Source organism: Hemicordylus capensis, chromosome 2 (genome assembly GCF_027244095.1).
Source record: "Hemicordylus capensis ecotype Gifberg chromosome 2, rHemCap1.1.pri, whole genome shotgun sequence".
NCBI lineage: Eukaryota > Metazoa > Chordata > Lepidosauria > Squamata > Cordylidae > Hemicordylus > Hemicordylus capensis.
In genome coordinates, this window is record NC_069658.1 from 242,548,440 (window position 1) to 242,566,302 (window position 17,863).

Consider the following 17,863-nt stretch of genomic DNA (forward strand, 5'->3'; position numbering starts at 1 on the left):
AAAAAGTTACTCATACTGCAATTAATGGGGCACAACACAATCTCTATGGAACACAAAAGGAACATAGGAAGCTGCTTTCTACTGAGTCAGACCATTGGTCTATCTAGCTCAGACTGGCAGCGGCTTCTCCAAGGCTGCAAGCAGGAGTCTCTCTCAACCCTCTCTTGGAGATTCCAGGGAAGGAACTTGGAACCTTCTGCTCCTCCCAGAGTGGCTCCAACCGCTAAGGGGAGAATATCTCACAGTGCTCACACTTCCAGTCTCCCTTTCATATGCAACCAGGGGAGATGTACTTAGCTAAGGGGACAAGCAATTCTTGTTACCATAATAAGACCAGCTCTCTGGGGTACATTAGCTGCAGTTTAGTGAGAGAAGGGGGCACACTTTTCAAAAAGGTTGGGAAATCTTTTGATTTTTGGATTGCTGAGTTTCAATGGCCCTCTGCAGAGTTCTCTGCCCTGCAGCGAGACCTCAAAATGTGCTTTGCATTTAGCACCCCTTTACACTAGCTGGAGTTTCCTTTCCTATTGATTTAATATGCAGTTGTTGGGTGAGAAAACGGGTGGGGGGAGAGGGAAGAAGACATGGTGGGCACTATGTATGCATGTACATGTACACACTCCTGCCTTCTCCTCACTTCCTGGACACAGGAGAATGGGCCAATGGAAAGCAAGAGGCTTTGCCCCCCTGCACCCTGAAACACTCCATTGGCCGGTAATGTACTTTGTGTTTAGCACTCTGTCAGCACTAGCAGCGGGGAAGTGATTTGCTTAGGGAGCAAGAGGTTGTTAGTTCAACTCCCCGCTGGTGTGTTTCTCAGAATATGGGAAACTCCTATATTGGACAGCAGCGATATAGGAAGGTGCTGAAAGGCATCATCTCATACTGTGTGGGAGAAGGCAACGATGAATCCCTCCTGGATTCTACCAAAGAAAACCACAGGGCTCTGCGGTTGCCAGGAGCTGACACAGACTTGATGGCATTATCTTTCCTCCCCTCATCTCCCCTTGAGCACTAGCAGGAGCTTCCCATGGGATGTACATGCAGTTGTTGCTCCAAAAAACCTGGGATATTTCCACTGTAATTAAGAGGACAAGTTATGTCTGGTATGGGGCCAGGACTCAGGAGCAGAGCATCTGCTTGGCAGGTAGAAAGTCGCAGCTTCAATCCCTGCAGCATCTCCAGGTAGGGCTAAGAGAGACTCCTATCTTAAACCTCAGAGCCACTGCCAGTCAGACCACCAATGGTCTGACTCGGTAGATGGCATCTTCCTATTACATTCAAGGGGACTACTTTGAACAACTTTCCTCATGTCACTTAGCAACTCTCTTCTCTAGGGCCTCTGATTGCCCCCCGCCAACTTTGCAATCCTTCCGGTCAAATAATTCATTGTTTGGGCAACCCTTTAATATGGTTTACAGTAGGAGAGTTGAGCTAGCTTCTTCCAGAAAGTTAATAGCAGTAGGGGCGAGCCTGAAAGGATTGTGATCGTTTGTGTTAGCTGGTTATTTCCCAGAACAGCTGCATTTCGGCACAACTGCATCAGAGATGATGATGAGATTCATTACTATATATATATAACCATCTCATACAGAATAAAACAAAACATACAGCTGAGAACAAAGTTAAACCAAACATGCAATTTAAAATGTATTAAAGCAAAATGGAAACAATTAAGAATACTGCTAAAAACATAAGACATTTTTAAAAGCCTGCTTGAATGAGAAAAGTCCAAGAGAAGCCTGGGTGACTTTCCCTAAACCTCCTTTCCAACAGAGTCTATCCTCTGTGCTGTAGACATGCTGTTGTGCTGGGGGTTATGAACAACAGTCTTCATATCTTCTTCTCCAGAAACCCTTTAATTGGGTTTCCTGATCATATTCTACAGTGTCGACAGATGAGCGCTTATCCCCCTTCTTCATAAGTGTTTCTTTTTTTTAATTATCCTGCTCATCTTCAAGTAGCATCTAATAAATCAGCATGTCCAGACCACTGTTTACTTTTGTTCTGTATTGGGATTCCAGCCAACAGAGAAAGCCCTGTTGGATGAAGCCAGCTAGTCTCACATGTTCCTTCCCACAGTACCCAATCGGATGCATCTCGGAAGCCCAAAGCAGGGCATGAAGACTGTTGCCCCCTCCCACTACTGATCCCCTGAAACTGGTATTCGGAGGTATACTGCCTCTGAACCTGGAGGTTCCATGTAGCCCTCATGAAAGTTGCCACTGATAGCCCAATTCTCCGTGCATTTGCTTGATCACTGTTAGAATCATCTTCTGTTTCAGTGCACCCCACTCCTGCCTGTCTCCCTAAAAGAGAAGACCATGGATTTCACTGTGCTTTGGCAGTCATGGAATAAGGAAAGCAGCAGATTCTAGAGGTCACAGGACACCCCTTGGTGTTAGTAAATGGTTAAAAGCAATTCTGGCATGTGGCTGACAAAGGCATAAGGCAATCGAACTGCAGTGCTGCAGAGGAAATGCAGAACACCTCTCAGGTATTCCCATCTGAAGGCCATTCACTGAAAGGTCTGGAATAAATTAATCAAAATTGAATTTATTTTGATTAATCGCTCCAAGATCTTTCCTAGGAGGACAGAAACAGTGGGGATTCCTAAGACAAGGTGCCTATCATGAACTCCAGAGAAGGGCTGACCACCACCCCGCCCCAATCTAAGAGCCATCTCTAAAACAAGGCCGGCTTCCCCAGTGGACTCACCCAAACAGTCACATGGACAGAGCAAGGAAAGGAGACTGGCTGAGGCTACCCCTGCCCAAAAAGCCTGGCTTTGCAGAACTACCAGTTCTTCACAATCTCACTGTCTCAACAAAGCACAGTTTGAAATTGAAGTCACAGACTTGGCCATTTGAGCACAAACACTGGGAGGGAAAGAAGGGTCGTCTCCCAGAGGCCAAAAGATTTAGTCCTTCATCTCCATGCCGCTTCCGAGATCTCTTTGCAGATTAACGAAAGATAGATCTCCTGGCTGAGGTCTCAGCCCCAATTCCTTTCTTTGCAGAGTTGGATCTAGCAATGAGGGTCCGTGTGCTCTGCATATGGGCCCCCAGGGGGAGCCACCTCTGGTCCTGCCATTTGCCGCCTCTGCCACAGGCCCCAGGCCATTTTGCACCACCCACACCTGGCCTCGTCTTAGCAGGAGCTGAGCGGTGACATCATTATACCATGATGCAGCTGGAACAAGGAAGCCAGCCAGTCACATCAGTGAATGGAGGCCTGCGGTGGGCAACTGGCCAATGGCAGTGCTGATGGGTGAGCAGAGGCCAATAGCGGAGAGTGGGTGGAGAGAGACAGTAGTGGAGGCAGCAGTGGCCCACCAAGATATTTAAACACAAGCCACTGCCAATGTTGCTATGCCTCTGCTGCTTTGCCCCTCTTCACCTTCTGTCTCTTTTCAACCCACCAGTGGAGCCAGTGACCAGGACCACAGCACTTCACTGCCCCCAAACAAACCAGATAGAACAAAGAGGTCCTGATTTATAATAGTTTTAAGAACTAGTTTTGAATTCCTATAGGGGAGATGGAAAGAGTTTATTCTCAAAAAGGGGAGAGTGGCTGTGGGCCTAGGCCACAGATCCTTTCAGCATCTAGCAATGCCTCTGGTATGACTCCTTATTTCCCTCATGAGGCTGTGTAGGGGGAGGTTCCCCCCAAGCAACTATTCTGCAGGTCGTCCAAATACGACTCTGAACTCAGGCTGCTAAAGCTGAAACGATTCTTAGACAAGCAGTCGGAGAAGAGTATGGTCACCACGGTGTAAGGCCACAAACACCAACACAAAGTATTATGCTGCTACCTTGTGATAGAGAGAGGAGGCCTGCCTTTCTGGGGGATCATACCCTTTACTTCTCTTTTAAAAAGAGAAGGGATAAGAGGCCGAAAAAACAACTAAAGTGGGTGAACATCAGTACGTAATATTGATGCTGTGACCACTTTTGAAGAGAAGACAACTCGATGTGTGCTTCAGTGCTGAACTGGCACCAAAGTGAGAAGTATAGCCATTTTTAAGCAAGGCCCTCTTTTTGTCAGATCCAGTCCTCAGAAGCTAATACCACAATTAAAATGTAAGCTTTTAAGGTGGACGTGGTTTGGGCTCTTTTTTCCAAAGCAGATTAATGTAGCTCTTTCCCAGGAATTCATATACAACATGCAGAGTGGTACTTCAGTGAGGAATAAGGAAGTGCATCCAATCAAAGATCTTCCAACACTTCAAGCATTTATATGATTTCACCAGCGTGAAGCTTCTGGTGAGAAATCAGGCTTGTGTAGTATCCAAAGCTCTTTCCACACTCCAAGCAACTATATGGTTTCTCTCCTGTGTGAATCCTTTGGTGTGAAATGAGATGTGCATTTTGACTGAAGCCCTTTCCACATTTCAAACATCTATATGGTTTCTCCCCTGTGTGAATCCTTTCGTGTGAAGTCAGGCTTGTGCTGTGACTGAAGCTCTTTCCACACTGCGAGCATGTATATGGTTTTGCCCCAGTGTGAATCCTTTGATGCTTAGTCAGATTTGTGCTGAGGCTGAAGCTCTTTCCACATTCCAAGCATCTATATGGTTTCTCCCCTGTGTGAATCCTTTGGTGTGAAGTCAGGCTTGTGCTGTGACTAAAGCTCTTTCCACACTCCAAGCATGTATATGGTTTCTCCCCAGTGTGAATCCTTTGATGTTTAGTTAGGCCTGTGATGTGACTGAATCCCTTTCCACACTCCAAGCATGTATATGGTTTCTCTCCTGTGTGAAGCCTTTGGTGTGAAGTCAGGTTCGTGCTGCGACTGAAACTCTTTCCACACTCCAAGCATGTATAGGGTTTCTCCCCAGTGTGAATCCTTTGGTGTAAAGTGAGATTTGCAATTTGACTGAAGCTTTTCCCACATTCCAAGCATTTGTATGGTTTCTCCTCTGTGTGAATCCTTTGATGTGAAATGAGATTTGCATTTTGACTGAAGCCCTTTCCACATTCCAGACATCTATATGGTTTCTCCCCTGTGTGAATCCTTTTGTGAGAAGCCAAGGTTGTGTTGTGACTGAAGCTCTTTCCACACTCCAAGCATGTATATGGTTTCTCTCCTGTGTGAATCCTTTGGTGTAAAATCAGACTTGTGCTGTTACTGAAGCCCTTTCCGCACTCCAAGCATTTATATGGTTTCTCTCCTGTGTGGATTCTTTCATGTTGAATGAGAACTCCTTTCTTGCTGTAGCTTTTCCCACATTCCAAGCATTTGTATGGTTTCTCTTCCGTATGCATTTCCCTCCGAGGCTCAAGGCTGGATTCAGAACTGAAGCTCCTCCTGTTGAAAGTATAAAGAGTTTTCTCGACCGTTTTCTCCTTTGCCCTCTCGACTGTGAGTGTATGCAAGTCACCATGCTGAGAAGCAGGAGATCCATTCCTCTTCTTCTGTTTGAATCCTCGGTGGGGCTTTTCCTCATTCTCATTCTCCCAGCCATTACCTGCTGGAAGGAAGAGAGAGAACTGATCAGGGCTGAGATAGTAAAAGTGCCTCAGATCAATCAAGAAGCTCCAGTCATGTGTTCTCTTGGTGGAAGAACAAGAAAGCGAGACCTCTCTGAATTAATGAGCCCTTGGGTTTTTGGTTCCCTGGGCGGAGTATGATTTGGCATCCCATAATTCAGTAGAGAGAAAAATGAGATATCTAGAAGGAATTTATTAATTTATTTACTTGGCAATCTCAATAAAAACTCTAATAAGATCAAGCAGCTTAGAATGAACGTTTACTTTCAATGATCTCAATGATCTCTCTGAAAGTGACCGCTCCATTCTACGGATCATTAGGAAGGGAACTGAAAATAAAAATGCGAATATAATCATACCCTTGTACAAATCTATAGTATGGTCACATCTGGAGTACTGCATACAGTTTTTGATCACCGTATCTCAAGGAGGACATTGTAGAACTGGAAAAGGTGCAGAAATGGGAAACCAACATGATCAGGGACCTGGAGCATCTTCCCTATGAGGCTAGGCTACAGCATCTGGGGGTCTTTATCTTAGAAAAGAAGTGACTAAAGGGAGACATGATCGAGATGTATAACGTTATACATGGAAGAGAGTGGACAGAGTGAAATTTTTCTGCCTCATGAAATCCCATGAAACGGAAGATCACGAAATTTAAAACTGACAAGAGGAAGTACTTTTTCACACAGTGCATAATCAGTCTATGGAATTCTTTGCCATGGGATGTGGTGATGTCTGCCAGCTTGGATGGCTCTAAAAGAGGCTTAAACAAATTCATGGTGGACAGGTCTACTAGTCTGGTGGCTGTGGGCCACCTCCAGCCTCAGAGGCACAATGTCTTTCAGTACCAGTTGCAGCAGAGCAACAGCAGGAGAAAGGGTGTGCCCTCAACTCCTGCCTGTAGGCTACCAGTGGCATCTGGTGGGCCACTGTGCGAAAAAGGATGCTGGACTAGATAGGCCTTAGGCCTGATCCAGCAGGGCTGTTCTTATATCCTTAACTGAAATGAACACTGCAGAGAGAGACAGAGCTGTGATAATGGGTGACTTCAATTACCCACACATAGACTGGGTTAATTCACATGCACATAATGACAAAGAGGCCATATTTCCAGATACGCTAAATAACTGTGCCTTGGAACAGCTGCTCATGGGACCTACCAGAGAGAAGTTGTCCTTGGACTTTATCCTGAGTTGTGCTCAGGACCTGGGGTGAGATGTCAGTCTCATGGAACCATTAGGGAACAGTGACCGTAGTGTGCTCAAATGCAGCATTTATGAGAGCAGAGGAAATCTAGCCAAGGATATCTACTATCACAGATATTATGGACTTCAAAAGAGCAAACATCTCTAAAAGGAGGAGTTTGGTGAAAAGAAAGCTGAGAGGGGAAATCAGGAGGACCAATTTGCTCCAGGATGCATGGAATTGATTTAAAACGCCTCCCCCCTTGCCACTAGGGTATACACTGCTGGGTTGGGAGGGGGGCTGCAGCTGGGCCAGGCAAAGCCTTCAGCTGGAGACTGTGCTGCGCCAAGCACATGCAAGGCAGAAGAAATTGTGGGTTTGGGGCTGTTTGTGCCAGTAGCCCCAACCAAAGAATCAGTGAAGGCCACTGATTTAGCCAAAAGCATCAAGGGGAATAATGAAAACTTCTTTAAATATGTCAGAATCAGGAAACCTGCCAGGAAGATGGTTGGACCTTTAAATGACAAAGGACAGAAAGGGATGATTAAGGATATGGAGATTGCAGAGAAGCTGAATGATTTATTTGCATCTGTCTTCATGGATGAGGATAATGAGCATATACCCACACATGAACTGAGCTTCTCAGGCCTGGAGGCTGAAGAACTGAGTCACACAGAGGTGACAAGAGATGACATTCTAAACTGTCTTGAAACATTAAAAGTTAACAAATCGCCAGGGTCAGATAGCATCCACCCAAGAGTTCTTAAAGAACTCAAATATCAAATAGTTGATATTCTAGCGGAACTATGTAACTTATCTTTACAGTCAGGCTCTGTACCAGAGCATTGGAAAGTAGCCAACATAACACCAATTTTCAAAAAGGGATTGGGGGAGGGGTCCCGGAAATTATAGGCCAGCTAGCTTAACATCTGTTCAAGGCTAATTAATGGAAAACATACTTAAGGATAAAACTGTTAAACTCATAAAAGAACAGGCCCTGCTCAAGGGGAACCACCATGGCTTCTGCAATAATCAGTTTTGCCTCACAAACCGTTTGGAGTTTTCTTTGAATGTCAAGAGGCATATATGAACAGAGGTGAACATAGTATACTTGGACTTCCAAAAAGCTTTACCAGGTTCCTCATCAAAGTCTCTTGAGAAAACTTAGCAGTAATGGATTAAGGAGACAGGTTCATGTGTGGATTTGTAACTGGTGGATTGGTAACTGGAAGGATTGGATGTGTGGATTGGTAACTGGAAGGACAGGAAATAAGAGGACAGGAATAAATGGACAGTTTTCTCAATGGAGAGGAATAAGAAGTGAGGTCCCCCAGCAATCTGTATTGAGACCTGTACCATTCATAAATGATGTAGAAGTTAGGGTAAACAGCCAAGTGGCCAAATTTGCAGAGAACACTAAACTATTTAGGGTAGTGAAATCCAACACAACTTTTCATATATGTTGATGAGGCCTGAGCTGTTGGTGACTGACTAGGAAAGGGATCTTTTCTGGTGGGCAACTCATTAAAGGTTTTGACTCAGGGTTCAGCAGTTGTAAAAAATGCAAACCCCACTGATCGGGATCATTAGGAAAGGGATTGAAAATAAAACTCTTAATTTCATAATGTCCTTATACAAATCTATGGCATGGGTACATGGTATACAGGTCTGGTCACCATATCTCAAAAGAAACAGGATAGAACTGGAAAAGGTATAGAAGATGACAACCAAGATGATCAAGAGCCTAGAAGACCTTCTTTATGAGGCAAGGCTACAACATTTCGGGCTTTTCGTTTAAGAATAAAGGCAATTGAGGAGAGACATGATGGCGCTCTAAAATTATGCATGGTGTGAAGAGAGTGGAGAAAGAGAAATGCTTCTCCCTCTCTAACAAAACTAGAACCAGGGGTCATCACATGAAATTGCCAGGAAATTTAAGACCAACAAAAGGAAGCACTTTTTCACACAATGCATCATTAACCAATGGAATTATCTGCCATGATATGTGATGATAGCTACCAGCCTGTATGGCTTTAAAAAGGGACTAAGGTCCTACTACGAGTGCCGCAACCTCATTTTGTGGCAACTCGGGACTGGTCCTTTTCTGTGGCTGCCCCAGGGCTTTGGAACGCACTCCCTATTGAAATAAGAGCATCTCCTTCTCTGTTTGCTTTTAGCAGGACCCTAAAGACACACCTCTTTTCCCAGGCCTTCAATTGAGATTGTATTTTAAAAATTTTAATGTGTTTTTCTCTATAATTTTTATCTTTTTATGAATTTTAAATATGTTATATTTTATGTTGTAATTCTGTACACCGCCTAGAGATTTTTATATTAGGCGGTATATAAATTCAATAAAAAATAAATAAATAAATAAATAAGGCAAATTCATGGAAGAAAAGTCTATCAATGGCTACAATCAATGGCTATAGGCCACCTTCAGGCTCAAAGGTAAGATGCCTCCAAAAACCAATAGCAAGGGAGCAACATCAGGAGAGAGTACAGGCCCTCACCTCTTGCCTGGCAGGCTTCCCAGAGGCATCTACTCTTTACTAACTAAAGTCAGAGTCCTGGGACCCCTTTCGCCAAAACAATGGTCAAAACAACCAACCAACCAGTTCTTATCGAGTTGTTGGCTCCGAGCCAAGGAAAAGATCTGCCACTGATTAATGCTGGTGACTGGCTTAGTTGGCCAACACAGAAAAAGACCCTAGGATGTAGTGTCCTTCATCTGTATGAAGCTAATAAGATCCTGGATGTAAGCAGGGGCATATCTAGGGTGTGATGCAGGAAGGGCACGTGCCCCAGGCGCAACTTGAAGGGGCCGCCATTTTTTAAAAAGAAAAAAAAAATTAAATGGCCACCGAGAACAAAATGGCCATCATGCATGCTCAAATGGCCTCTGCAAGGCCTTAGGCCATGTCAGGCCTTGCAGGGGCCATTTGAGCATGCATGGTGGACATTTTGTTTTTGGCGGCCATTGTTTTTTGTTTTTTTAAAAATATTTTTTAAAATGGCCACCGTACATGCTCAAATGGTCCCTGCGAGGCCCTAGGCCTTGCCAGGCCTCGCAGAGGCCATTTGAACATGCATGTCAGCCTCTAAAATGGCCACCACACTGAACTTTGCAGGCCCAAACAGGCCCAAAAATCAGCCAGGGATGGGCTGCGGCGATGAATTAAGAGGCCAGCCAGGAGGAGGGGGAACCTTTGAAGACCCCCCCCAGCCTTCAGGAAGCCCCCGCAAAGGGGCTACAGGTGTTTTTTTTTTAAACATTGATATAATATAAGTCACTGTACACATATTCAGTTGGGCACTATGCACAGAGAATCAAGGCTTGTGAATATTGAGCTGAAGCTTCTTAGCTAGGGTTGTATTAATTTGCTCTTACTTTGCTTCTTGTGATAAGTGAGTTAAATGTGATGTCTGAATAATATGGCTATAAATAAGAACATAAGAACATAAGAACAGCCCTGCTGGATCAGGCTCAAGGCCCATCTAGTCCAGCATCCCGTTTCGCACAGTGGCCCACCAGATGCCGCTGGAAGCCGCAGGCAGGAGTTGAGGGCGTGCCCTCTCTCCTGCCATTGCTCCCCTGCAACTGGTACTCAGAGGCACACCCTTGAGGCTGGAGGTGGCCCACAGCCCTCTGACTAGTAGCCATTGATAGACCTCTCCTCCATGAAGTCATCCAAACCCCTCTTAAAGCCATCCAGGTTGTTGGCCGTCACCACATCCTGTGGCAGAGAGTTCCACAACTGGATCACGCGTTGTGTGAAAAAATACTTCCGTTTGTTGGTCCTAGACCTCCTGGCAATCAATTTCATGGAGTGACCCCTGGTTCTAGTGTTGTGTGAGAGGGAAAAGAATCTCTCTCTCTCCACTTTCTCCACGCCATGCATGATTTTATAGACCTCTATCAGGTCTCCCCGCAGTCGTCTTTTTTCTAAACTAAAAAGCCCCAGGTGTTGTAGTCTTGCCTCATAGGAAAGGTGCTCTAGGCCCCTGATCATCTTGGTTGCCCTCTTCTGTACCTTCTCCAGTTCAACAATGTCCTTTTTAAGATGTGGTGACCAGAATTGTACACAGTACTCCAAGTGTGGTCGCACCATAGTTTTGTATAAGGGCATTATAATGTTAGCTGTTTTATTTTCAATCCCCTTCCTAATGATCCCTAGCATGGAATTTGCCTTTTTCACAGCTGCCGCACATTGAATAGACACTTTCAACAAGCTGTCCACCACAACCCCAAGATCCCTCTCCTGGTCCGTCACCGACAGCTCAGATCCCATCAGCATATACTTGAAGTTGGGGGTTTTCGTCCCAATGTGCATCACTTTACACTTGCTAACATTGAACCGCATTTGCCATTTTGTCGCCCACTCCCCCAGTTTGGAGAGATCCTTCTGGAGCTGCTCACAATCCGTTTTGGATTTCACTACCCGGAAGAGTTTGGTATCATCTGCAAATTTGGCCACCTCGCTGCTTACTCCTGCTTCTAGATCATTTATGAATAAATTAAAAAGCAAGTAGTGAATGGTGGAAGGAAAATCAATGAGAGGCAAATGTGGGGATTTCTGAACGAAATGCAGCCGTGTTTTCAGTGGATGAGTATATTTATTAAAATTAAAAATGGTGAGTTTATCTTTGAATCAGTGTGAAATCCTTAGTATTAAGGCCCACTGGGAGTTTCTTGCTCTCTTTCTCTCATTTTAACTGTCTTTCTGAAATACTAGAATATATTCCAAGCAGTGACACAGTTTATCCTGCATATCCTTTAATTATTTTCAGAGTATCTGAGGAAAGCCAAATTCTCAATTTATTTTTAAAACTTATGTAATAGTGATGCTACAATGCATAGTAGAGAATTAGACAGGCACTTCTGTTTATTTTTCCAAGCACACTTCCACATAGTATTTGGGTATTTCATGAGCCCCAGCATACCGAAATTCGTAGTTTTCCAGCATTTTTTGGCCTGGCTACGTCCACTGCTAAATAGTTTTTGAAATATTAAAAGATTAACGAGCTTGACTTGTATTTTTCAGCTGATATTATGGTAAAGTTATCTGAAAGATGGGTATCAGATGTTTGGACAGGGGAAGCAATTTCAATGCTTGCCCTAGGCAGTATTTTCCCAAGATACGCCTCTGGATGCAAGAGGATCACTCCTTCTCTTGCCTTCGACGGACTCTCTGTGTGCCATGCAGCACCCATTTAAAACTCCTTCTCTCCTTTCCTCATCACCCTTCGTGTCTAACGAAGCCTCCCTTGTGTCTGTCTTCCCATTTGCTTTCTCCCTCCGCTCACCACTAGTGTTTGCTCCACCACTAGGGAATAAATATACTCATCCACTGAAAATACAGCTGCATTTCGTTCAGAAATCCCCACATTTGCCTCTCATTGATTTTCCTTCCACCATTCACTACTTGCCCCTCCCTTCAGAATTGCCAATTCTAGGAATCCCCTTTCTTGCCATTGCTACGATCTTCAGTCATTTTAGACAATGCTAACATTGGCCCCACACCACGCTCTCTAACAGCTCTGCTTCTCAGAACATAAGGGGGAAAGGAGATTGAAAATAAAACTGCTAATATTGTAATGCCCTTATATAAATCGGCCACATTTAGAGTACTGCATACAGTACTGGTCACCATACCTTAAGAAGGACATTGTAGAACTGGAAAAAGTGCAGAAGAGGGCAACCAAGATGATCAGGGGCCTAGAGCACTTTCCTTAGGAGACAAGGCTACCGCATCTGGGGTTTTGTACTTTAGGAAAAAAGACAGCTGAGAGGAAACATGACAGAGGTCTATAAAATCATGCATGGCGTGGAGAAAATTGATAGAAATCTTTCTCCCTCTCACATAACACTAGATCTAGGGGTCATCCCATGAAATTGATTGCCAAAAAAATTAGAACCAACAAAAGGAAGTACTTTTTTTACATAACACATAATCAACTTGTGGAATGATCTGCAACAAGATGTTGTGACAGCCAACAACCTGGATGGCTTGAAGAGGGGTTTGGACAAATTCATGGAGGAGAGGTCTATCAACAGCTACTAGTCTGAGGGCTATAAGCCACCTCCAGCCTCAGAGGCAAGATGCCTCTAAATACCAGTTGCAGGGGAGTAACAGCAGGGAGAGGTCACACACTTGCCTCTTGCCTGTGAGCTTCTGAGAGGCATCTGGTGGGCCACTGTGTGAAATAGGATGCTGGACTAGATAGGCCTTGGGCCTGATCCAGCAGGGCTGTTCTTATGTTCTTAAGGGGTTTTCAGTACATTGTAATTATACTAATTGAATGTATTGCTTTCTTTTGCAAATTCACCATGTATATGTTTATTTTCCAAATTTCCTCTTAATGTATAATTTCTCATTCTCTTTTTAATACAGGTATGGAGAATTGTGTGGATACTGGAGGGGATTTAACATAATTCTTTCCTCGTAGTCAGATTGTTATTGGAGACTTTGAGCCTGAAGCTTTGTTGGGGTTGGGGATCAGTCAATGGGTGTGAACAAGTTGGAACTTAATCCAGACCAGACAGAACTTTTTGGACATCTGAGCAGGAGATATACTGTACACACAACTGACACAGGCACAAAATTGGTTCACAGCCTTGATGCAGGGGCAGGGCTCAAACAGGGACCCTACTCTGGTGATGGCAATTCACAGGAATTGGCATGCAGTCTGCTGCTTGGGGTGAGTCCTATTATATAGTTGAGAGGAGAGAACTTCTCCGAGGATCAATCTCTGCATACATCCCAGGTCTCCCTCTCTTCACTGAGATCTCCCTCCCTCCAGACTCTCAAGCTCCTTAGGCGAGGGGCAGAGCACCTGCAGAAGGTCTCCGTTTCAGTCTCTGTCAGCATCTTCAGGTAGGACTGGGGAAACCCTGATATTAAACCCTGCAAACCTGCGGCCAGTCAGTGCAGAGAACAATGAATGAGATGGACCCATGCTCTGAACCCAAATAAAGCAGTTTCATATCTTCAGAGTCTGACAGATGAAGTCTCCTTGGGGTTCTGATTTATTTCATGTATTTATATCCCACCTTCACACCACTGTGTGCCTCCTGTGAGGACGGTTAGTCTGAGAGATTATTGGCTCAGAGTCACCCAACAAGCTTCATCCCTGAGGAGTATTTGATCCCAGATCTTCAAGACCTTTAACCTTCTGACTATATAGCACACTGGTTCTCTGGCCCACATATGGACTGAACCCAGTTATCTGCACCGTGCTCTCACCAGGAAACCGCACCCATCTCTCTTTTCTTCTTTCAGTCTCCCCTTCAGTGAAAAAGAGGGAGCCTTACCCAGAGAGGACACAGTCTCATAATTCTCCTCCATGACTGCCCTGTGCAGGGCTCTTTGGTCTGGATCCAGCAGAGCCCACTCCTCCTCCGTGAAATGCACAGCCACCTCCTCAAAGGTCACCGGACCCTGGAAGAAGAAGAAAGCATTTCATCCCTCACAGGACACATAAGGCCCCTTTCTCTTCCCAGCACAATCCAAATGGGCCGTTAACATAAGCTTGGAGGAGAAGGGCAGGAATGATTCCCTTGCAAGGTCATTAATTCTATTTATATACTACTTTTCACAAAAATCTTCAAAGGGGTTTACACAGCAAATAAAAAGAAACGGAGGGGGGAGGTGCTCTGTCTCAAAGGCACTCCAATTGTGACACAAGAGAGAGAGAGATTGGGACACCAACACCTGCCACTGGAAAACACAGACACACAGAAGAGGAAAATTGCTGACCTCCTGCTACATATCTGATTGTCAACCCTTTCGAAGGCTCTTCCTTGCCCAGATTAAAGATTAAATCCTTCACAAGTGGCCTTCACAGCCATCCCAGCTGGCAGTTCTGACAGACGCCAAAGGAAAGAGCGATACTTTCACACCCAGGGGGAGTAGCGGCTCTTCTTTAAGGGCAAGAGGGGTGGCGCCCCCCTCCCCTAATCCAATAAAAACACACACATACACACCCACTTCTCTTGCTCAGCTGGCTGCCTCCCTGTTTTGCTCCTCCCTTCTCTTGCTCCCTGTCTCCTGACACATGCCCACTGCTGTCCAACAGAGGGCTTCCTCTCCTGCCGTTTCCCTTGTTTCCCTCCCTCCCCGCTCTGGCTTTAGGGTGGTCGGTGTCTCCATCGCCCACACTGTACTGCTTAGTCCCTGCGCAATCCAAGTATTTCGCACTCTGAAGGCAGTCAGGGTGTGCTTAAATTTTTTGCTAAAGTGGGCGATGCCGTCACCGCCCAGCAGATAAGAGAAGACTTGAGTTCCAACTTGTCCTCACATGCGCTTCAGTTCTGGGCGGGGAAAAGAGGCGGCAGCGGCCTTTCTTTCTCCCAGCAGTCTCGGGTTCAAATTATTATTTATTATTTTTACATTTATATCCCGCTCTTCCTCCAAGGAGCCCACAGCGGTGTACTACATACTTGAGTTTCTCCTCACAACAACCCTGTGAAGTAGGTTAGGCTGAGAGAGAAGTGACTGGCCCAGAGTCACCCAGCTAGTATCATGGCTGAATGGGGATTTGAACTCGGGTCTCCCCGGTCCGAGTCCAGCACTCTAACCACTACACCACACTGGCTTAACATGTGGATTTCATGTTGGTTTGTTTGAGTGGTAGAAGGGTGAAAGGAGGGTTGGGGAAGGAGGCGTGGGGGGAGGATATTTAGTCATTTCTCTCCCTTGCCTTCCACCACCCCCATCTCTGCTTTCCCCCCCTCCTTTCCCCTCAAACAGTTCATTCACAGGGATTAGTTTCACATGCTCCAAATTAGTTTATTTTTACTACAATGACCTTATCCCAGCAGCCGCTTGCAAGTTTACTGACCAGCAAAAAAGCTTTTCTCTCTCCTCCTCCTGGCTTCTTTTGCAATCTCTCTACAGAATATTTTCCCCCAGTTCCTTGATTTCTCCCAGCTCCCATCAAGTCATCTTCAGGGAGGAAGAAAAAGCTTGAGACGCTTCCTTGCGCTCTCCTTTCTTTCCTCTTCCTCAGCGCTATTTCTACCCCCTTTCTCTAAAACGCAGAGAAACCCCCATCCCTGCACAAAGAGGAGAGTCCTGATCCTTTTAAAACCAAGACCATTTAAAATGAGAGAAAGCGGAGGGGGGGAACAGTAAGTGTTTGGAAAAAGAGAAGGCAAAGAGGCAAGGGTCGGGGGGTTGTCCAGAAGGACTTGGGGGAGACCAAGTCGCTTTAACCCTCAGGGCCCAGCTCCGTGGCCTCCAAGGTCCAGGGGGCTTCCAAATGGCATGGGGGGCTTGCTGCAGCCACCTTGCACCCAACCTACCACGTCAAACCTACTTGCAGCGGCTGAAATTAAAAACAGAGGAGGAGGTTTGGCGTGGCAAGAAGCCCCCAAAAGCAGGTTTCAGGGGCCTCGCAGCAGCGGGGGGCCCCTTGTGGCAGGGGTGGTCCAGGTGCCCAAATTACCTAGGTACAACTCTGAGGGAAAAATCTGCCCTCTCCTTCGTCCCATATACAAACTTCTGTCAAACGAGTTAGAGAAAAAGATCTGGTACATCTGTGGGTGCCAACTGGTTTTGTCGCCTCTATTAATTTTGTATTTTTAATCCCACTTTCCTACCCCTTCTGTTCCTTTTCTTATGTTTTCCTCCAGTTGCTTGCTGGGCGCTTTTTTCTTTTCTTTTCTTTTCTTTTCAAAAAGAAGAAGAATCTTTAGTCAAAAAATTGTCTTTCTCTGCAGTCCTATCTCCTGACATGGATGAGGAGAGAACCAGCTATGTACTAATAATGGACATTTAAAAAAAAACACAATTATAAACACTAGCTTTTATATGGTGTTCTTTAAATTTAAAAACAAACACGCTGTTCTTTTGCTTTTCAAATTTCCATTTTGGAAAGCATATATGCCACTTCTCTCTCTGGTTTTAAATGTCATGCTTTAAGGGTTATTCAAAGAGGAGGAAACTAGTAGCCTTTTACAGTATTTAATTTTTTTGCTAAAGAAAATGGGGTAGGGGAAGGAATATGCTCCAAAAATATAAAATCACCTTGAACTGTACTGAATAGATTACAATATATTTTACTGATCATCTTAGTGATATAGGCTTCTCTGTAACGCACAGCCAACATTGCTTCTCTGCCTGCCCCTCATAACACTTGTGCCTTTATCAGCAGGAATTTGACAGATTAAGCCTGCCTATGTCCATGCTGGAGAAAACTTCATCTGTTGGATCTCTGCTTGTTATGTAGTAATTAAAGACAGGAGGGCTTTGCTAACACCATACTTTCCTCTACACAACATGAGTGAATCTTCCTATCAACCTTTCTTGTTAAATAAGCTATGAGAGCTTTGAGCAAGAAAGTACTTCACATATCTATCATTAAGATACTGGCCAGAAATATTAGAACACCTTCTAGAACTTTCAGCACTGCTTTAAAAATACCAAAGAAATTATTTAAGAAAAGTGTGGTGGATATTATTCTAAAGTTATTCTTGTGTTTTTGATTGCTGGTGTTAAAAATGTTAGTAGGGCTTTTTAAAAAAAAACCCCAAACATTTAAAGGAGAGAAGGAACCACCATGGCCTGTTGACATTTTGCTGACTAAGATGTATGTGACAATTCTGTTGCATAATCAGACAAGCAGTTATTCTGTTTGGCTATTCTCTAATCAGGTTAATCTTAAAATTATCAAAAGCTGTTATAAGTATTGCTTTTCAATTCTAAGTGTATTTGTTTAGGAGTGTATTCAACTGATTTTGGTACACTTTACTCCCTAATTGGTGTGTGCAGAATCACTCTGTGTGTGTGTGTGTGTGTGTGTGTGTGTGTGTGTTCCATAATATTTAGCAATTCTACCAGTAGATGAGTGACTTGTGAACTGACAGGCTGGACAAATGAGGAGCTGAGAAAAAGGACAGTGGAAAGTGAGCTTCTCCCTCCAGGATATTCTGTAGAGGAGCAGGTGAGGGGACGTGGGCAGGGAGGTGGGGTGGCTGTGGTCTATAGGGATAACATCTCCCTTACCAGGGTCCCTTTCAGGGGACCTTTCAGGGTATTGGACCATATTGAATATGTGTACTTGAGTTTGGGGGCCAGAGATGGATTGGGACTTCTGTTGGTGTACTGATCGTCCCGCTGCCCAGCAGAATCCCTTACTGAGCTCACAGACTTGGTAGTGGAACTTGCTTTGGAGCCTCA

General features: G+C 44.8%; 1 pseudogene; it reads right to left on the minus strand.

Annotated features, from left to right (window-relative positions):
* The window catches only part of LOC128347579 (zinc finger protein 420-like), a 54,237-nt pseudogene that overhangs the window by 24,050 nt on the left and 12,324 nt on the right, over window positions 1–17,863 (minus strand).